Below are 22,374 nucleotides of genomic sequence, written 5' to 3' on the forward strand. Positions count from 1 at the left end.
AATTAGCATGTTCCTCTTTCTACCCTCCTTTAGATTACCCTGAAATGTTCACATGATTGCATAGTATATGTATTCTTAATCCTTTTCCCTCCCTTTTGAGAATACTTAAGTGGTCATTTGATTAATAGTGTGTTCCATTCTCTTACCTTCCCTGTAGTATAAGCTCGAATTATTTTTTCTTGATTGCATATTATGTTTCCTCTTTTTACCCATCCTTTGATAAGTGCTTAAAGTGGAGTTATTTAGCATGTTCCTTTTCATTACCTACCCTTAGATAAATTGTGCAAGACTGTCTGAATTAAATTGTATGTTCCTTGTTTTACCTTCCCTTTACAATGCTAAATGATTGGCATAATATATCTTTTGCATAGTTATACATTGTTTCTAATCTTGGTTATTGATAGCCTAATTGCTTTCAATCTCTGGATCATGACTTATGATGAAGTTTAGATAAAGATTTTAAAACTTTCCCGAGTCTGTGGTTATTATAGTGAGTGCATATGTTATTTGCTACCAAACTTTTAATCTAACTCCCTGATCCAATAGGTTACAGGTGCCAGTGACAAGGATTGGTACGTCAATGGTATAGGACATAGTAGGTAAAATATCTGGTAGTCAGAGCCTAGGTTACCTGACTTAAGAAATGTGTAATTGATTATGAGCACAGGTGAGTATGGGAAATTGGTAGTCGGGTGACCTGCGCGCTCTATCACCTTCAACACCTCTTTAGGCGTACTAAGGGCTGTGTAAATGCAGTTAAAATTATAAGCAAGCACTTCCCAGCCCAGTTGTTAATGCTTTGCACTTCCACTCAAACAACCAGATTTTTATCATCACAAAGCTTAGAGTGATTTGATTAATTAAAGCCAGAACTGCTCCCAAGCATCACTTACACTTTTACATTTGCATTTCATCCAGAGAAGCAGCTTATAACAATATAAATTAGCTGTCTTAGGAGGGCTGTCTTTTTTCAAAAGGAAAGTACACATTTTGAATTGCAGGGATAAGTGAAGCTGAAAAATGCGCGACCCCCTTGCCAGGACTCCAGGGTCCCCTGGGGGTCGTGCCCCACAGATTGAAGACCTCTCCTCTAGAGTGTAACTGTTAACTGAAACCTACTGTGTCACACATTTTATTACCCATACCCAATGACTTATGTCACTAGACTACAGAGTCCGTTAGGGACCATAGGGTTCCCATGCTCTATAATACACAAGACACTACACACATGTTATTCTTCATTCCTAGAGGCCCTCTGTACAGAACACAATCATTTTGTACTTGGTTTGTTCTTTATACTATTACACATGGGTGTAGGACCAGTGGGGTCGCAGAGGATATATCCCCCCCAGATTCTAGGGTGGGGGAATACGGGAGACAAGGGTGGAGGGACGAGGGGACTAAAGAATTTCCCCTCTCCCATGTGTGATTCACAGGGCAATTGGCGCGAAAGCGCTACGTATAATGGCCCTGCACTTGTCTGCCTCCAGTTGCCTGTGATCATGCCTGTACCGCCCATAGGGCCCTTATAGGGCCCTGCTCCCCCTCCCCTGTGTGTCTCAGCCAGGGGTGCTGCAGTTTGAGCTGTTGTGTTCTCGGCTGGGCCAGTTTTCACAGGTCTTTAAAAGACCATTTACATCCCTTTGGAAATGGTTAGGGAGGCTTTGTTTGTTTTATTCACTGGGTTCAGTAACCCCTGGGCACTGTCATATTGAATGTACTCCTTGGCAGAAGGGGATCACCCTTGAAAAAATTATGACATTTGTATAGTTGAAGTAATTTCTGACTTAAACACATTTGAAAAAAAGAGATTAACTCCTAGGAAAGGCCAGGCTTCCCTGGTGCTTCATGAAAGTACTGGAATATTTAATGAATTCCCTATAAAGGTTTGAAGCGTTTTAGAAATTTGATCCTAAAAATTTCAAAAAATTCTCAGAGGAGAAGTCTACTCTCCCATAAATCATCTACAAGAAATTTGTTAAATTGTTTTGCTTGCTGGTATTTGTTGGAAAGTATCATACCCCTCCACTTACATAGATATTTTTCCTTATATAATAGCTAGAAGTTTAGCTCTGACCCCATTTCTGGAAATGCTTGTCCTACCTCGTTGCTGGGAGCAGGACTGGCTTTATGGTGGTGCGAACGATGCAGCCGTACACCTGGCATTGACTTTGGTGGGGGGCGCTGTGTTTAAAAATAATTTGTGATTTACAAGCACATTAACTTCCCTGTGCATCAGGCCAATTTCAGGCAACAATAAAAATGTCATTAGTGATTAATGTTACTACTAGTGAGAGCTCGGAATTTTGTCTAGTGGAAGTTTTAGCTCATTGTAAACAAGTGCGGCGGGTTACTGTGCCTGCTGCAAAGTAACGTGTACCATACAGATCACAGAACTGAGCGTGAGTGAACTATGAGTAGCACTTAAAAAAAAAACACGTGAATTTTCACATTACGTCTCATTACTTTGTGAATGGAAATAGCAATAAAGCATATTTGCAAACTCGGACTACATGCCTGTCGGTCACAATAGTTCACTTCAAAACTATGTGTTGGTATTCGTTTAACGTGCGTACGGTCTACACTACTGGCGATTTGTATAGGATCCCGCCCTCTCTATTATCTGAAGGAAGGACGGATATTCTATTCTCCATGACTATGGAAGTGCCTTCCCAGTGTGTTCTTGTGGTTTGAGTGTCTGCCATTTATTGCAGTATTATCCTTCTACTCGTATTTTATACTCTTTTGTAACATGCACACGTCACCCTTCTTTTGTAACGTATTATTTGCTACCTCTTGCATTTTGTTTGCTTTTGATACTTGCACAAGTGGCACCATTGCCTACGTAACGTTTGTTCTTGTGTTTTGAGTGTCTGCCTTTTATTGCAGTATTATACCTCTACTTGTAATGTGCCGTTTGCTACTTCTTGTATTTTGTTTGCCCACAATTGATACTGTTGCCTCATGTAACGTAACGTTTGCTTTTGTAATTTGTTCACTTGTAATTTTCACCTCATTCATCATTACTGTTCCTTTTGTGAAGCGCTCTGACACCTTCGGGTAAAGTCCGGGCGATATAAAAACGCATAAAATAAAATCTACGAGGTTATCCCCCCCCCCCCCCCCCCCCGAAATGTAGTGTGTTCTACACCCCCGCTATTACTGGCCTTTTTGTTTTTCTCCGGGATGAACATGTAAGCCGAAACTATTAGCTTTGCCACTGCTTGCCATCGAGCCGATTTGTAAGTCCTTCCGTGCCTGTAGGTGGTATTGAACATTTAAGAGCTGTGAAAACCTGGTGACCACGGTCATTTCTAAACTCCTGGATCTGTACTGTAGCCTGGTATCTTTCATACAAAATATTCGCACTTTCTCCCTGTGCTTGAATGTTGTATGTTCAGAATAGTTCCCGCATCCGTACAGCACTCTGACCGTGTATGTCTTCTGTGTCTATGGAGCTCTTGAACGATGACGCTTCCCTCTTCTATTCGCTCTCTTCTTTCCATGACGCTTGTCTGCTACAACCACCAGGTTCTGGGTCTCTCTCCCGTGCGTGCGTCAAACGACGTGCCCTGCGTCTGCGGGTCACGTGAACGTGCGTGGCTTCCCAGCTGCCATCTTGTTTTGTGTGCACAGTGGAAAGAGCTTCTGATTTGAGAGACTTTGCTGCCGGGACCGTAGGTAAGAAATCCTGGGGATTGGCAGTGGGATTTTGGGAAGGGGCAGAAGAAGAGGAGGAACCTTAGAGGGGATTGGACCCAGAGGTGGGGAGTGTGTCGTAGTTGAGGGCAAGAGAGGACACTGCTGGAAGTTCATTAGGGGAGTGACTGGCACCCTCATGGGTATGGCACCCTGCACCGTAGTAACACCCCCCGGAGCTAACATTAACACTACACAGGTGAATTAGGTATTTTGGTACGTATTCAAGCCTAGTTAAAGTGCAAGACTTATGACACTACCCTCACTGTTTTACAAAACAGCGGACAAGTTGCAGCAACAGGGTTTCCACCCATGAAATGGGCAGCACTGTGTCTTCTTAGTGTGAGAGCGTAACATGACTCTCACCATCGTATCATGATAGACTGCCACCAGTTCTAGCACACAGGAGGCTGTAACCCTGCACGTGGGCATCAGTATAAGGTCTCTCAATCTGCACGTGGACCGTAATCACATGCCCCTCATATGGGCAGCATTGCACTCCATATGCAGTAACATTCTCATCAGTACATATGTTACATTATTCTTATCCCGAACTCAGGCGGAGGCACTTGCCGCATTTGGGCATCTCCCTCACTGTTCCGCACACCTACTAGGAAACGGGAGTATTCTATCTCTGATCAGCTCAAGGTAGGGGTCAGCGGTGGTAGGTTAATGATAGCACAGCAGGACAACTTCGCTCCTCCAGAACTGGAAGGGCAGCGTGGAATGCCGCAGATAAGTAGAGAAGTGGCGTGTATTTTACTGTCGTGCTAGTCAATATTCGCACTAGGATGTATAGTTTTTGAATTGATCATCGAGTGTTTACTGTAGGCCACGTGCTTTAGAGAAAGTAGCATGCTTTAGATTTGATTTGGGGACCCAAATAGAATTAAGGCACAGGCAGGGCTTTACGTGGGATGAAAATTGTGTGTGGAGTGTTCTAAAGGGGCCAGACCTATGTATTAAAGGGCGTGGTTTAAAACACAACTAATATTCCCATAGAGCGCCACCCAAACGGTATTTTGGTGCTTCTCTGAGCTTTCTATTATTGCACCCAACCGGTATTCTGGTGCCTTACTGAGCTTTCTCTTATTACATCTAGATATATAACGCAACTACTGACATGCACTTAAAACCAGCTAGGGCTATTGGCTTGTTCGATGATTGTGAGATATTTAACATAAATGAATAACAACAATTGCTTTTTTTTAAAATAAATCATATTGAAAATGTGAGATATTTAAGATAAATGAAAAACAACAATTGCTTTTTTATAAATAATATTGAAAATCTTGAGATTGAGAATCTTGAGATTGAGACTGCCAATTAAACATTACTGAGTTCTGTGGAAAGGGTTGTGGTTTTCATTCGGGGTGTCTCCAACACTCCCATTATGTTCACTCTGATAGATGCGTACACCCTTTTTCCCTTCACATCTTGTCCATCTGCATACCTTAAACCTACTCTCTTTCCTCTTCACCATATTCTTTCCAGTCTCTCCTGTATACATTTGCTCGCATCACCACATGACCATCCCGAAACACACGCCCAGCCACCTGTAAGCACTGCATTTTCTTTTACTTTCACGTGGTCAACATTTTGACATTTGCATTGAAGCAGAAATGCAGCTGAAATGTGCACCCATTTCTCTGTGTGGTCTGCAGGGAAGCCAAGGATTGTATGATTATGCATTCTGAAAACCTTTTTGCCCCACTGACAGGCAGTGTAAATAACTCTCAATGCCTTGAGCCTAACTCCAGAACTCTGTAGTGGCCCCTTCTGAACACCTGGAGGCGACCTAGCTACAAGTTCAAGTTCATGAATTTGTATAGCGCACTACTCACCCAGAGGGTCTCAAGGCGCTTGAAGGAGGGAGGGTGCATTACTTATCGAATAACCAGGTTTTTAGTTGCTTTCTGAAGGAGAGGTGGTTCTGTGTAAGTCGGAGGTGAGTGGGGAGAGAATTCCAGGTCTTGGCCGCTAAGTAGGAAAAGGATCTTCCTCCCATGGTGGATCTGTGGATAGGCGGAACTGCGGCGAGGGCTTGATTGGAGGATCTTAGTTGGCGGGTGGGTGTGTAGAAGGATAGTCGTGTGTTGAGGCATTCGGGTCCTAGGTCGTAGAGGGCCTTGTGTGCGTGGGTGAGGAGACGGAACGTTATTCTTTTGTTGACGGGGAGCCAGTGTAGATCCCTCAGGTGACTGGAGATGTGAGTATGACGGGGAATGTCCAGTATGAGTCTGGCTGAGGCGTTTTGGATGCGTTGTAGTTTTTTCTGTAGTTTGGCTGTGGTCCCGGCGTATAGGGTGTTTCCATAGTCCAGTCGGCTGGTGACCAGTGCGTGGGTGACTGTTTTTCTTGTTTCGGCGGGGATCCATCGGAAGATTTTTTTGAGCATGCGTAGTATGTTGAAGCATGAGGATGACACGGCGTTGACTTGTCTGGTCATCGAGAGGGAGGAGTCTAGGATGAAGCCCAGGTTACGTGCGTGATCTGTAGGAATGGGTGCTGTACCCAGGGCCGGTGGCCACCATGAGTCGTCCCAGGCAGAAGGGGATGATCCTAAGATGAGGACTTCCGTTTTGTCCGAGTTAAGTTTTAAACGGCTGTTCTTCATCCATTCGGCTACTTCTTTCATTCCTTCGTGTAGATTGGTTTTGGCGGTGTTTGGGTCTTTGGTGAGGGAGAGGATCAGCTGGGTGTCGTCTGCGTAGGAGATGATGTTGAGGTTGTGTTGGCGTGCGATGGATGCGAGGGGACTCATGTATACGTTGAAGAGAGTGGGGCTGCGTGAGGATCCTTGTGGTACACCACAAATGACTTCGGTGGCCTCTGATTTGAATGGGGGGAGGCGGACTCTCTGGGTTCTTCCGGTGAGGAACGAGATGATCCAATCCAAAGCTTTACCTTGTATTCCGATGTTGTTGAGGCGTTGTATGAGTGTGCTATGACATACTGTGTCGAAGGCGGCGGAGAGGTCGAGTAGGATGAGGGCAACTGTTTCTCCGTTGTCCAGTAGCGCTCGGATGTCGTCTGTGGGTGCGATGAGGGCTGTTTCGGTGCTGTGTTTGGCTCGGAAGCCGGACTGTGAAGGGTCGAGGGAATTGTTGGATTCAAGGAAGGTGGCGAGCTGAGTGTTGACGGCTTTCTCGATGACTTTGGCCGGGAAGGGGAGGAGTGAGATGGGGCGGTAGTTCTTAAGTTCAGAGGGGTCCGCTGTGGGTTTCTTCAGAAGGGCGCTGAGTTCGGCATGTTTCCAGGTTTCTGGGAAGGTGGCGGAGTTGAGGGAGCAGTTGATGACATCGCGGAGATGGGGTGCGATGATGGAGTCTGCTTTGTTGAAGATGTGGTGGGGGCATGGGTCAGTTGGTGAGCCTGAATGGATGGAGTTCATCAGACGGATGGTGTCTTCAGTAGTGATTGGGTTCCAGGTGCAAAGGTTGTGAGAGTGCTGTTTTCGTTCGAAGGTGGGTGGTGTGGGTTGTTCTTCGGGCAGGTTTTCAAAGCTGTTATGAATGTCGGCGATTTTGTTGTGGAAGAAAGAGGATAGAGAGTCGCAAAGGTCTTGGGAGGGAGTGATGTCGTTGGTGCCGGCGGTGGGGTTGGTAAATTCTTTGACGATATTGAATAGTTCTTTGCTGTTTTGAGCGTTGTTGTCGAGTCTATCCTTGAAAGCTGATTTCTTGGTGGATCGGATCAATTGGTGGTGTTTGCGGGTGGCGTCCTTGAAGGTGGTCAGGTTGTTAGTGGTTGGGTTTTTTCTCCAGGTTTTCTCGAGGGTACGACATAACTTCTTGGATTTCTTAAGGTCATCGTTGAACCAGGGGGCCTTTTTGCTACCTTGTTTGAACTGGTGGTTTTTCAAGGGTGCTAGTTCGTTGGCGCTGTGAGTGATCCATTGTGTGAGTTTAGTGGCAGCTTGGTTTGGGTCCGATGATATGGCGGGGGGGTTTTGGTTAAGCGATGTGAAGAGTTGGTCGGTGGTGATTTTGTTCCAGTTTCTTCGAGGAATAGGTTGTGGTGGGATGTGGGTCGTGCTCTTTTTGTAGCTGAAGTGAACGCAGCTGTGGTCCGTCCAATGGAGAGCTGTGGTGTGATCGAAGGAGATGTGTTTGCTGGAGGTGAAGATATGGTCGAGCGGGTTGGGGTGTCGACAAGTTGTTTGAGTCCGAGATTGGCCAGGTTGTCTAGGAGGGTGGTGGTGTTGCTGTCGTTTTTCTTTTCCAGGTGGAAGTTGAGGTCACCCAATAGAATGTAGTTCTCGAAGGTGAGGGCATGTGGTCTGATAAAGTCAGTGATGTCTTCGTTGAATTGTGTGCGGGTTCCCGGTGGTCTGTAGATGAGGGTGCCTCTAAGTGTGGTCCTGGGGTCGGTGTGGATCTGGAAGTGAAGGTGTTCGGTGTTCGCGAGGTTATCGTCGGAGCTGGTCGTGATTCGGATGGTGTTCTTATGGGCGATGGCGATGCCTCCTCCTGTTTGGTTGGTGCGGTCTTTTCGGATGATCTTGTAGGTGTCCGGGATGGCTATGGCGATGTCGGGCGCTGATGAGGCGTTCATCCAGGTTTCTGTAAGGAAGGCGACGTCCGGCGATGTAGTGTCGAGTAGGTCCCAGAGTTCAGTGGCGTGTTTGTGGACCGATCGGGTGTTCAGCAGGATGCATTTCAGGTGGTTAGAGTCGGAGCTGTGTTTGGAGGAAGAGGATTTGGCGTGGGTTCTGATGCAGGCGAACTTGCAGGATTGGCATGCGAATGGTCCGTGGGTGTATCCTGGGGTAGCTACGCATTATTGTGGGGTGCGTCCGGGGTTAATGGCAAGGAGGGTAGCAGCGTCATACGTTAAGCGAGTGGGGTGGGTAATGCGAGGGCCAGGGGGTCTGGCGCTGGGCGCGGTCCAGGCGCGGACTGGCATAGACGGGCTTACCTTTGGCGCACCTTCGGCGCGACCGCTGGGCGTGGACGCTGCGCGCAAAGGCATCTGTCATATGTGGATAGTGGGGGGGCGGGGGCGAGGGAGGAGCAGCTGGGAGGCGGGGGTGCGGGGTGGAGAGCCGAGCTGGGAGTAAACAACAAACACCAAAATGGCTGCAAGCCAAAAAAACGAAACAGGCACAATCTTCCTGAAGCGCTATGGAACTGGGCAGCACAGTCAGGCAACAGAAATCAAAGCAAGTAAGCACTATACAAAGGGAATATGCGACACACAAAAAGCAAGAGTAACACCAAATTCTGGAAATAGTTAATACTCTTCGGGAATGCAAGATTAAGTAAAATGTGAAATATGAAAAGGAACTAAATAGTTGATGTGGACTACCCTAACATTTAATACATTCATTGTTCAGAAATAGGTGCGTTTACCGAAAAAGTTAAAGACCATAATATGGAGGCCAATACAGGCTATTTTTAATGTCTTTTTTTTTTTTAATGACTTCTGGGTATGATACCATGAGGGACCCAGCCCACTTAAAGCCATGGGCACAGAGTTTTAGTGGATGTAACATACACAAGGCACTAATAATGTCTATTTTCCTAGGTTAGCAGAAATCATGGCTCCAAAAATTCAAGCATCTGTCTTGGTAGAGAGACACGATGAGGAGTTCATCTGGTCTTTTGCTGGTTGGCGAGTTGTTTGTCTTTGTTTTGCGACTTGACTATTTTATTAAGACTTGCACAGTTTTTCTTGTTTGACTTAATGTGCCATTCAGTCGACTACATACTTGACAAGAAGGCATTGGTGAATAAAGGTGAACTATTTGTCTCGGTAGAGATACTAAAGCCATTCTGCATTGATGAACAATTTGAGTATGTGAGGAAAGAGACTTTGAGAATTATTTTTCTCATATAGAGATTTGAGGACCCACTTAAACTGGTGTGGAGACTTGATTATTTAGTGTTCACAGTGGGTAGGCTTGATGAGTGAATGCCATTTATCTTGGTATTGAGATTTTATGAGATGGTCTTCTGATAAAGGCTTCATATTTTGTAGACGCATGCAAAGCCATTTCTCTAGCAGGCAGTGCAAGTCCTTAATCCCACATAGAAACATGGTTAACCCTCCTAGTAATAGTCCTCCTTAGAGATATTTGTCTGGCGGAAATCCTTTGAGACATTTGTCCTAGTATAAGGAATTGTGTGTTTGTTTTGCTTTTGAGCTGTTAAGCAGTATTTGGTATGTCTTGTCATCTTACACCTCACACTGACTTAATCCTGTAGGGGTTACACAGCATGAAGCCTACAGCCTTACTATCCCGTCCCTTTTATTTATTTATTTGATGAGTTTTATATAGTACTGGCTAGACTCTGCGGTATCGGAGCGCTTTACAAGAGTATCAGCACGAAGCAAGATAGAGAGTTACTATACATTACACAATGTTAAACATTAAAAACACGAGAACTTTAGAATGGCAAAAAAGACATGATAAAGCAATGTGACACAGAGGCATAACAATATTAGCGCAGGATAATGGAAGACAAAAACAACCTTAGAGGCAGAGAGGGAAAAGGGGCTAAACGGTAAGTAAAGCAGATTAGGACAGGAAAGTGAGAGCGAGACGGAAGGGAGGTGGGACCAGAGGATTCAACAACAATCGAAAATGTGGAGTAGGCCAATCGAAAAGAGAGACGATCGAAAGGTCGCCCAGATGAATACCAGCGGGGCGGAGGAAAGGACAAAGGTCACTAAGATGGCGGACCCAGCACTTGTGTGTAAATAGAAGATACTCCCAAAATGGTGGGGTACATTTGAGTCCAAGTCCAAAAGGCAAGGGGGCTAAGTCAACAAAAAAAAATTAGAGAGCTGAGTTCACGGAGTGGAACTAGATGGGGCAAGGAGCCAGAAAAACCGAGGTGGGAGTGCAGACGATTGCCAAAGCACAGCTGTGCCGTCCGCATGCACAAGTTCATTTTAGCAGGTCCAACACAAGCACAGTATCACCTATTCACCAATTTAATATTCTGATTGTATATTCCAGTGGCAGGCCTGTTCTACCTCCCTCAAATCCCCATCCTTATAATGACCCGTCTCTAGTCTCTCACCTTTTGGCAATGCCATTGGGTTTCTTGCTTCCGTCACTCCAGTGTTAACCGGATGGTATCATCTATTTTTTTTGTCGTTCTTTCCCTACTGAATTTACACTTTAGTTTATTGTCTAGACAGGTTTTCTTAGATCCAGACTACATAAATGTACTTTCTGGCTAATTGTTGTCATTTTCAAAGTATCCAGCGATACATTAGTTTGCCATGTTAGTCCAGTCTAAAAAATGCTTATGTTTTAAATGTTTTAATAATTCTTTATTGTATATGGTTATTAAAAAACCTTTACAAGTGTGCAAAAGAGAGAATTCACATAAAAAAGTACAAATCATGTGAGGTGAAACAAGTTTTAGCTATGCATAAAATTCAGATAATTTTCTAGTGCTTTTAGGTGCTAGCGACATTATTATTACGTTGAACAAATATTGGAAAAAGATAAAAAGTTATCACAAATGGTCTGCCAGGTAGCATGTCCATATTATAACGTGGCTAGATATAGTTTTGAGTCCCACAATTAATTCACAGACAATTGCAACATACAATCATTTAAAAACCGATGTGATCTGTCTGGCCCACTGGAGCTAATATCTGTCCATAGCAGGGACTCCAAAAAGCAGACTTTAGTCTGTCTCAGCTTGTGGCATAGGTTATGGGAAGCACCAGCACCTACCGCTTGGTGGTTGAGAAGGCCGAACTCCAGTCTGATCTGGGCTTCAGATGCCAGCTGCAGCATAGATCTGTAAATCTATGCTGCCAAACACCTCATCTGCATCCGTGGTGGTTCAGTGCGATACTAAGCTTACCCAGGAGATTTTCAGAGCTGTAGGATAAAGTAGAAGCTAACTTGGCTCACATGACTTCCAGCATTGGGACTTTACTTGGACCTGACAGCTTTTTAAAAAGTTTTGTTAAGCTGACTTGAAGGGTCATGGCTTTTGTGGCGATTTCTCTGCGGTGCTTGACAAAGGTGCCCTTCGCATCGAAGTGAATCCCCAGGTACTTATGTTTGTTATACTGTGATCTGGAAATTATTATATGACCATCCGCCGCCTCTGTACCTTATCCTGCCAAATGTGACCACTTGCGTCTTTTTCAGATTAACCTCTAAGTTATTATTGATTGCATATCTGTATAATTGATTTAGCAACTATTGCAGCCCTACCCTTGTAAGGCTAAAGAGGGCGAGGTTGTCTACATATAGGAGGTTACTAATTTGGGCACCACCGATTTTTTGGGATTATAGTTTATGGTGTTGAGTTCCTGCCGGAGGCAAGCTATGAGCAGGTTAAATAGCAAGGGGGCTAACAACACCCATCCCTGCTTTACTCCCCATGATGTGTGTTTTTTTTCCAAGTATTAGTGTGCTCCAAAACTTTAGGGGGGATTCACCCGTTAAATAACTTAGCCCAAAGCACCTCCCTCAGCACACGATCAAAGACTGCTTTGAAGTCCACAAATCAACAGTGTAGTAATGTGGGTAAAGTTTTGCATTATAAATCAGAATTGTTAGGGCTAATAGGTTGGTGAGTGTACCTGACTTTGCTACGAAGCCAGTTTGGTTTCTTGGCATTCACTATTTTGTTCTGCCCACTGTCTCAGATCCTCAAGGAGAAGGCTAGTGAAGTACTTGGCCTCATTGTCTAGTAAGGCTATCTATCTATAGTTGCTTGGGGCTGATCGAGAACCACACTTGTAGATTGGATCAAATCTAACCCCACACCAAGAGCCTGGTATGGTTGAACTCTGCAGGCTATAGTTGAAGAGGCTTGTTAACTAGTCGGCCCAGAATGTGGCAGACCGTTTGAGCCTGGTGCACTGTCTGTTCTTCCCTTAGACATTATTTGGACCAGCCCGTTTGGTGTAGGATGGATTTCTACGCTTGGGAATTGCTGTTGATCTTGTGGTGGGGCGAACACTCCCTGGGAGCTGCTGTTGGGCTTATTGCTATTTAAGTTAATAGATGGTTGTTTTCTTCACTTACATGAAAGTGACTGATCAAAAACTTTGCCCATTCTCACTCTGTGATGTTTGTGCTGCCCATGCCAGTGTTCTCGTTCGTTGGCCTGCTCACCAGATCTTTCCTCGAATTTGGGTTTTTATTTGCACATAGAAGAGTGCACCAGAACTCCTGGAGATGATGGGGTTTCTCTGCGTGGCATGCCTGTCTGTAATTTGTTTGTGTGTTGTTTTGTAAGAAGTAATTGACTCTGGGTTCCTCCGGACAATTCAAAGGGCTTTAGTTAGAATTTTCTTTAATGCCAGGGTCAATGTGAAGGTGCGGTTTTGTTTTGGGCGAACATGTTGGCGAGCTGGCTGTTAGAATTTTCCGGGAAGTTGAGTACAGAGATTTAACCAGTCCGATATTGGAGAGCTGGTCGTGGGGTTACCATGCGTAATGAGCTGCACACACTATTCCATAATAATGGTACTGACGGCAGGATTCCGTTTTAATTGCTTTTGGCCCATTTTTCCTGTTGAACGAGGAAATTGTGGGCTGAAGAAAAGGTAAGTAGATCTGAGGAATGGATTTTGTATTGGAGGCAACTGATATTCCAGGAAAACAAAACCAGGGAGGACTGCCATTTTCGACCGTTAGTGTCCAATTTGCACAAGGTTTGTAAGAGCGTGATTTGATAGCCTGGTTCTAAGTACGGTGGATTTTGATACACCATGCACAAAAAGATTTCTGTACTGGATCGAAGAGTTTGTACCTAGGTAGGAGAGTTAAACGTTACCAGTGTGACTTCAGAGGGTTGTGAACCGCGGAGGGGGGATTCTATGTACGTGATGTCTCGTAATTTCAGAGCGTCAAACCCAGGTGTTGCTGTTAATAGTTTAAGGATGTTGCTCCTATATAGCACGTCATGCCGGCCTTTCGAATGATACTCTGGTATAAATAGTAACTTGACTTTTGCAGAATCAGAGTAGTGGTCTTGTTGCTGGCTACTTGTCCTAATTAAGTCTGGATTTTCTGCGGATGGTCTTAATATAGTTTCTGGGCTGTGCATGTTTTTTCTCGAGGCTGGAGATTGCCTGGTTGGTATTCTCCTAGTTGCTTTTTGGGGTTGTTGATTGTTACTTTTAGTTGATCCTCACCAGCATGGGTGACGCCGCTCTGGGACTGTAAGAAGGGCTGGTGGTGTTCCTACGAGGTTGTTTGGGCTGCCTGCTGCCCATTTAAGCTGCAGTTCCATTGAGGGCCCACGTTGTTTCTACACATTTGGCCTTGTCCTAGTGAGTGAATGAATGTCTCCTAACTCTGTCAGAGCGGGTTTGTTGATTCATTGAAGCGGGTGTCTAGTATGGAAGCCGCACATGTAGCTTGCTGCTCATGTAGTGCTTCTGTTCCTGACTGTGTATCTGAGGCATTTGTTACATGTTGATGTGGTTGCCAAGCGCTCTTCATGCTGCTGCTTTGAGCCTGTTCTGTGTTTGTTGTGCACAGTGGATGCAGTTTGCGGGAGCTGGGAGCAGTGTTTGAGATAGGTTTATTTAGTTGCTTGAGCAGTCTTTTATTTTCCCCACTTGCTAAGAGGGAGCGGTGATTGTAGTTTAGCAATAGAAGGTGGGTTAGCTGCAGAGGGCTGACAGGGATTCTGAATTATGTCGGCTGACTGGGCAGAGAAATTCCTAACTTGGAGAATCAATGGTAAAATTGCCAGGGGGTAGCGTTTAAGTGGTAAAACTTGCCCATTGAGGATGGTGCTAAGAACTGCATTGCCAGTTACCACAGGACTCACTGTCTGCCACTGATCCGAAAGCTCTGGAACTATATTATTTTATGTGACCTGTGCTCCTGTATCAGATGCTCACTTCTTCCTGTGGCTCCGGACAGACTCTTTACTTCTTCCAAAACGTTGTTAAGGAACATTGGGAGATATGACAAACTGTCTCTGATCGGTGAAAAGCAGCAAACAGACCGAACCAGGTTTGAGGCCGATTGTGCCCTTATCAGTCAGTCAAGAAATCTTTATTCGATTTAGTTAAAAACCATACAAAGAGATAAAAACATTTTTATACAGATAAAAATCTATTGCACAATTTCATACTAATCAAATACATGTAATAGGATACTTTTGTATTGGGTTATATAGGGAATTTTTCAATATTTAAAAATGTATAAAAGAGAACTCATTGGGAAAGGCCCAGTACTGTCTTACGTGATTTAGTTCTAGCCGCCGCCACTAAAAAATTTGCCGTGCAAAATGTAATACGAATGTTACTCAATGGTTGGAGGTAGAGCGAGGCCGGTCTCACCTGGGAGAAACCTGCCTCCTTTAAAACAGGTAACAAATGTTTTTTCCTAGGCTCTGTAAAAAAGCCACAAAACATAACAAAATGCAAGGTATCTTGGACAGAAAAGTTATATCAGGTACAGGGGGAGGCTAACACTGGTTTTTCCCATGTTTTAAAACTACCCAGATAAAAATGTATCAGATTGAATCTGAACTTGGTCAGGAGAAACCTGTGAAATGGCCTGGTGACAAAACTAAGATAAGGTTCAAGTGCAATGGAGTTTACTAACAGATAATGTTTTCTCACGGCCGGCTTCTGCAGTTCCCTTTCCTCACGCCCGCTCTTGCCCCAATCATGAACTGCTTCTTAACAATGTCTATATCCTGTTTCTTGATGCCCGAAGGGGATGTAAAGAGTTCCGGGCGACCCAGTTCTGTGAAAGACTTCTTCAGATAGGCCATCCAAGGCACCCTTTTACAGTGGTCTAGAGACATGACATCGTCCATAATCATGTGATTAAGGGTAAGGTCCTTATTGAGCCACGTCTTTAGCCAAAAGGTTAAAGGTGCCATGTTGAGTCTATCGGTAACAAAATCCAAGCCCACCTCCGCATGTATGGAGAAAGTTGGTGTGGACTGTGGGACAGACAAAAGGGAACGTAAAAATCTATTTTCTGCCTTCTGTATTGGTTCGAGATATACATAACCCCAAAGGGGTGAGCCATACATTGCCAGTGAGATATATTTGCTATTGTAAACCTTTAAAAGGGCTTCCATCGGTCTGGCGCCCAACCTATTTGTAAAGCCCATAAGAGCCGCTGATGACCTAGCCACCGCCAGGCTTTTAGCCCTGACCTGGGGGCCCCAAGAACGCCTTTCGTCAAAAAGCACCCCCAGGTAGGGAAAAGCCGGGACTCTGGTAACAACTTCACCATTGCACTTGAAGGTTTTAAATATCCCCTTATTTCTGTGGCGCCCTACAACCATTGTGTGAGACTTATTCGTGTTTATCTTCAGGTCCAATTGGTCCATGAAGGTACCAAAGGCGTCGAGGAGCCGTTGCAGACAGACGCCGGTGCGAGCTATCAGCACCGTGTCGTCCGTGTACAGGAGAGCGGGGATCTTAGTTGCTCCTGCACGCGGAACGTCTCCATCCACGTCTTCCAGGTGGGTGCTCAGGCCATTAATATAAATTGTGAAAAGCAGGGGGGCCAGTATACAGCCCTGCCTGACCCCGCGCATGGAGTTAAAACGGGGCGTGCACCTTCCCTCGTTTGTGACCCGCACAGCTGCAAATAGCTCTTGATGAAGTGAAGCCATGTACCTGACCAATGCCTCATCAATCCCAATCCTCAGAAGAATGGCCCACAACTTAGACTGTTCACCAAGCCGAAGGCCGAGGAGAGGTCCATAAACGCAAGGAATAAGGACCCCTCCTTGGCCACCGTATACTTCGAGATCAACAGGTGTAAGTTGGAGCCCTGCTCTAGTGTTCCTCTCCTCTCCCTAAACCCGTACTGGATGTCAGCCAGCCCCCCGCAGCTCTCAACTTTATCCCTCAGTTTGACCAAAAGGACTCTGCCTAGGATCTTGATTGCAGAGTCCAAAAGGGATATGGGCCTATAGCTCCCTGGGTCATCACGATGACCCTTCTTAACAAGCACTGGCGTTGCCAATAGGTTTCGCATTTGGAAAGTTGGAGCTATTGGTTTTGTAAATGACATTTTATATTTATATATTGTTATTGACAATGCCAATAACGATATATAAATATAAAATGTCATTTACAAAACCAATAGCTCCAACTTTCCAAATGCGAAACCTATTGGCAACGCCAGTGCTTGTTTTAAGTGTCATGCTCCGGGTTCTATTCTATATCGGGATGCAACGACAGAAGCAGCAAAATACTAGTTTATGCGTTTTTAAGCAAAGCTCTGAATTCCATCGACTGCGCCCCTCTGAGACCCCCAGTTTTTCCATCCCACGTAACCCCTGGCCCTGCCTGCCCTCTGCTGGGGGACCTGCGCGCTGGGGGGGGGGGGGGGGATAGTTTGCATTTCAAGCCAGTGCTTCGCAGGTCACCGGAAAAGAATCTGGGGCGAGCATTTAACAATAACCCCTCATTCCCAAAAGCGGACATTGTATTTAATGCATCGAAAACATGTTTACAGTGAAAACCGCTCTATAAATGCACAGCATCATCCCGCCAGCAAAAGCCCCCTGGAGCGCTGAGCGCCGCAGCCGGCGCCTCAACCGCCCAGGCTATCTGAAAGAAAGGATGGTGTAAAGCACCCCGGAGCACTGAGCACCAACATCTCCAGACGCCGCAGCCGGCGCCTCAACCGCCCAGGCTATCTGAAAGAAAGGATGGTGTAAAGCACCCCGGAGCGTTGAGCACCAACATCTCCAGACGCCGCAGCCGGCGCCTCAACCCCCTGTGCTATCTCACATTCACCCGCTCGGAGCAGCGCTCCTCGCACAGGCCGCTCACGGGTTCAACGCTCGCTGCTGACACGTGCAGTGCTCAGCATGTCCCGAGCTCGAACCCCTCTTATAATTCAGGCTTCCACCCCCCCCCCTCCCAGAAATGAAGAGACGGTTATTATTTATTGCAAGTTGCTTTTTCATTAATTATTCTTTCATTGAATCCCGTTTCTTTCTTTACTTCCTTTCTATCTTTAATGTTCAATTCGTGGCGCTAGTTTGCTTGATCTTCCTCCGTGCGTGCACCCCTGGCCCCCCATGGAGACATACCCGCCCGACCTCCCCAGGCATGGAGACATACCCGCCCGACCTCCCCAGGCATGGAGACATCCCCGCCCTGACCCCCCCAGGCATGGAGGCATCCCCGCCCCGACCCCCCCAGGCATGGAGGCATCCCCCCCAGGCATGGAGGCATCCCCCCCCCAGGCATGGAGGCATCCCCCCCCAGGCATGGAGGCATCCCCCCCCAGGCATGGAGGCATCCCCCCCCCCCCCAGGCATGGAGGCATCCGCCCCCCCCAGGCATGGAGGCATCCGCCCCCCCCAGGCATGGAGGCATCCGCCCCCCCCAGGCATGGAGGCATCACGCCCCGACCCCCCCCACCCATGGAGGCATCCCCGCCCCGCCCAGACTTGGAGACATCCCCGCTGACAGCAGCTGTGCTAGAATCAATATCTTGTGCATGGCCCCCCGACTCGTGCCCTGAAACCCCCTCAGAGGCGCTACTTACTTCTTCTGGGCGCTATGAGGCTCCATGCAGGGTTTCTGGGCACTGATGGACCAAACCCGAGTGCTGCGGAGCCGCCGCCTATGTACCTGCCTCATTTGCATAATTAATGCCAGGTGAGTCACTCTGAAAGGCCCAGTTTGAACTCTTTCTCGGGGCTTCTATTGGCTGGGCCTGCACTATCATCACTTCCTGCACTGAGGATTGTGTTTTTTTCTGCCTTTAAAAGCAGCAGCTGGCAGCCTTCGCGAGTTAGTTGTTTGATTGAAACGTTCGTGACAGGGTCGTTTTTTTTTGGGGGTTGTAAAATGTGATTGGAAATTACTTTTTTTAATTGCTCAGACACTTTTTTGTGTGTGTGGACTACCTGTTTGTTTTGATATGAGAATGATTTAGCAAAATTCGTTTCTTAAGCTTTATTGAAGAGTTTTATACTTTTTTTGGGGTAGAAATGAAATGTGTATTGGGAGAATAGTTTTTATTTTTTCCCCCCGTAAAAAAACGAAGTGTTCAGTGTGTTTTTTTCAAAGTTCAATATGTTAATACAACCCCGCAACGGCGTAGCTGGGGGGAGCGGCGGGGGGTGGGGGGACGGGGGGGGGGCTGCTGCGTGGAGGGGCAGGGGGCAGCTGCGTGGCTCTGGTGCCAGCCCAGGGTTTCTTTGGGCTCACAGTCTTCCAGCACTGCACACGTCGTGACGTGCATGTAAGTGCAAGCACAGCAGCTGGACTCCATCCATAGCGCTGCGGGCCTGGCACGGCTGCTCCCGCAGGCAGCGCTAGCCGCGGCACTCTGCCCGTGTGGCGGGCACTGCTCTGTGAGAATGAGCTGCAGGTGACCCCAGCAGGAATCCTGCAAGTGACAGCGTCCTAAAGCCAGACCCCGCCCACTGCAGGCTCCGAATCTAGCGCCTCGAGTATGGAGACGGCTCAAGCGTCACATGCTTGGATCTGCGATAGGTGAGTGCAGGCCGGAGACATGTAACATGTGATGTGTGTCATGCCAGGGTCTGGGTTCAAATGTTTAGAATCGAGCTCTCTGTGGCCCATTTGTAACGTGCTCCTTAAGCTAGAAACGGCGGCTTCTAAGCACGTGATTCGGATTCTACCACTAAATACGGACACTCGCACTATTGTGGCATCTAATGTCGAGAGGCAAAATATCAGCGGGAAGTGCACATAGGAAAGTAAAGCCAGCAAAGCGCTGCAAAGCCATACCCATGGCACAGGGGCGCTACATACAATTTGTAACATACCATCAAATCATGAAATAAAGTAAGAAGTACATCCTAGGGTTGGATTGTAATCCCAAAACAGATCCGGTTAGTATTTTAAACCTGTGCCTCGTAAGAGAACTGAAGAGACTGTGGTGTTTCTATGTAATAATATCCTATACAAACAAGAAACAACGGCACAAAAGGGGGGCAGAGGCTTACCTAAAAGCCTCGGTAGACGCTGCTCGGAAAGCACAGCGTCCTGTAGGGATTCGGGGGCGTGCTCTCCCCTTCCCATTGGCTGGAAGGTAAAATTCCAGCCAATGGGAAGAGGAGAGGGCGTGACTTAAAAAAAGACACGGAAACGCCCCCGAATCGCGTCAAGGCGGGCCCTGAACTCAGTGACGCTCCTCTCCTCCAATGGCTGGCCAGCATTTACGAGGCCAGCCAATGGAGAAGAGGGGCGTTTTCAGGCCCCATACTACTAACAAAAGATTTCGGCTCCGCCCACCCACTGCTTACGCAGTGGGACGGTAGCCGAAACCTAAAAATGGGAACAATGGTGGAAGTTACCCAGGTAGTTGGTAAGGGGTTGCCATTGGCGGCGGTGAATACATTGGCCAGGACTCCCGCCAATAGCTTTGGCGAATGTATGTAAAAATCGGCTGGTACCCCATCGGGACCAGGGGCTTTGTTCTTGGTAGTGGCCAGTATTGCTTTCTCGACCTCAACCCTATTGAAACATATGGGGGGAGCCTCAGGTACCGTCAGATTGCTCACTTGACAGTCCATATCAGTATCACCATACACTGATCTAAAGTGAGCCAACCATTTGTCTTCCGGAATGACACAGTCCATGACGGAATTGGTTGAATCGGAGAAGAAGGGCTGATTGATTATGGTCCAGAATTGCCTGCTATCCCGCAGGACGTCCGTACAGAGTAAATTGTCCCAGGCTTCGTTCTTAATTTTATCCTGTCTGGCCTTAACTGCTCGCTTATGTTCCTTCCTCAGTAAGGCGATATCCGCCCTCACCCTTGCCTTGAGAGCTACCATTAAGGATTTATGTGCTTTTGAGCATGTAACGTCAAACCAGCGACACTGGGTAGTAACTCCCTTCCTTGATTTGACCGTGAGGTCCAGCGAGATTTGGCCACAGATAGCTTGGAATGCCCCCATAATTTCGCTGTCTAGGGCACTTGGGTTTTGACAAGTCGCTACGTGGTCCCCAATTTTTGGAAAGATTTCGGCGTAAAAGTTTTCCGGGACCACATTAGCCCACTTGAGCCTACTTCCCTGGTCCACTGGACGTAAAATGTGCCCTATTTTTTGTCAAAATAATTTTTATTGCATTTTTTGTCCCCAAAAAAAAAAATTTGCCCTATTTTCACTTGCCCCGGCATTGGCCCCATGAAGTCTCCCCAGGCAACCTCAAGTAGGACAGGATTATGATCACTATATGGGGAGGGGACTGTCCGATAGGAACTAACCCTGTTTAGAATACCTGGGGTTACAAATATGTAATCAATTATTGTTCCAGGGTCTGTCCCCTTAAAGGTAGGTATTCTCGCTCCCCCTTCTGAGGGCATTGGTTCTAAGAAGTTGAAATTGGCTAGTAAATCTTCCAGCTCCTCACCCGATGTGGTGTGCTCAAAATGAGGTCCCTCTAGTCCTACTACCCCCTCATGATTACTTGGGCCACACATGAGCTTGCAAGGATGAATGTTAAAATTGCCCAATAGCACGCACGCAAAATTAGTATGTGTATTACGACTGACTGAAGTTAACAAGCATTTGCAATGCAATAGGTCTCGCATTAGGAAAGTTTGAGCTATTAGTATTGTAAATGACACATTATTTATTTGTGTTGGTTTTGAGAATAGCGAAATGAATAGCTTTGTCATTTATAATGCCAATAGTTTTAACTTTCGCAAATGTGACATCTTTAGCATTTGTAATGCAATATGTGTTGTATTTACATGACTTAGATGTATTGATATTACAAAGAACAATGTCTTTTATTTTTTTACAATAATTAATAGTTAAATAAAAGTTATTGTAATTTATAATGGCACTAGCTTAAATTTTTGTAAATAACTTTTGGGAAGATTATGATCTTGGATGTTCGTCACAATAAAATACAATGAACAGAAGTGAAATATTAAAAATTTTTGGGTGACATTTGTAATAAAGCGTGAAACATTGAGCTAACATATTTGAACCAGTTGTTGCGTACCAGACTTCAACATCAGCCAATCGCGCTGATAAAGAGGTTTTAATGCGCACGATTCCAACGATTGCAAGTTGTGTACGATTGAATTTTGAGCAATATGTTCCTGTGACGTGCAGCAAGTTTTCCCTGTTGCAAAACACGATAATGGATGCCTATATAATGCGATATGTAATATTGCTCCGAGCTCAAAACGGGATTTTTGGCCCAATCATAAAGAGAGCGTCGGGGTTCAATTTTTGGAAGCCTGATTCTTTTGGGGGGGAAAATGAACTTCACCCGTAGATGTATTGTTATTTTTGGGTATAAAACTAAAATGTTGGGATTATTTATGTGTGTAAACTGAAACCATACATACATACACACTTCACCACCGCCCACGTCCTGTAAACTGGGCCCCAACTCGAAATCTATACTCGGGTCTGCCAAGTGTCACGCTTCAGGCGTGACACCAACGCATTTCAGTGTGGTGTTCCCGCATCACCGCACTGAAATGCATTGTCACGCATTTCTGCCAGTGACAGCACTGAAACTGGCTGCCCGCTACACTAGGTGCTAGCGTGCACTGGCGCTCAGACACCTGTGTGCGCCCCGGGTCGCAGCAGACTTCACTTGTGGCCAGCAGCAGAACAGTTAAACATCCCCTATCCGACAGTGTGCTACAAATGTTACAATCACCCCCGCCGCCTGCATTAACATTCCCGCCTGCGGTGTGGTAGTACAGTGAGTCACTGCCTCTGACTGCCCAATTACGGA

The 22,374-nt window shown here is 46.2% G+C and overlaps 1 protein-coding gene across 1 annotated transcript in view; it reads left to right on the forward strand.

Annotated features, from left to right (window-relative positions):
• The first annotated feature begins 3,543 nt into the window (after nt 1–3,543).
• The window catches only part of GIGYF2 (GRB10 interacting GYF protein 2), a 1,757,193-nt gene continuing 1,738,362 nt past the window's right edge, over nt 3,544–22,374 (forward strand). The window contains exon 1 of the mRNA XM_078666006.1: nt 3,544–3,681. The gene's annotated coding sequence lies outside the window, so the exon portion shown is untranslated. The remainder of the gene's footprint in view (nt 3,682–22,374) is intronic.

Source organism: Lissotriton helveticus, chromosome 11 (genome assembly GCF_964261635.1).
Source record: "Lissotriton helveticus chromosome 11, aLisHel1.1, whole genome shotgun sequence".
NCBI lineage: Eukaryota > Metazoa > Chordata > Amphibia > Caudata > Salamandridae > Lissotriton > Lissotriton helveticus.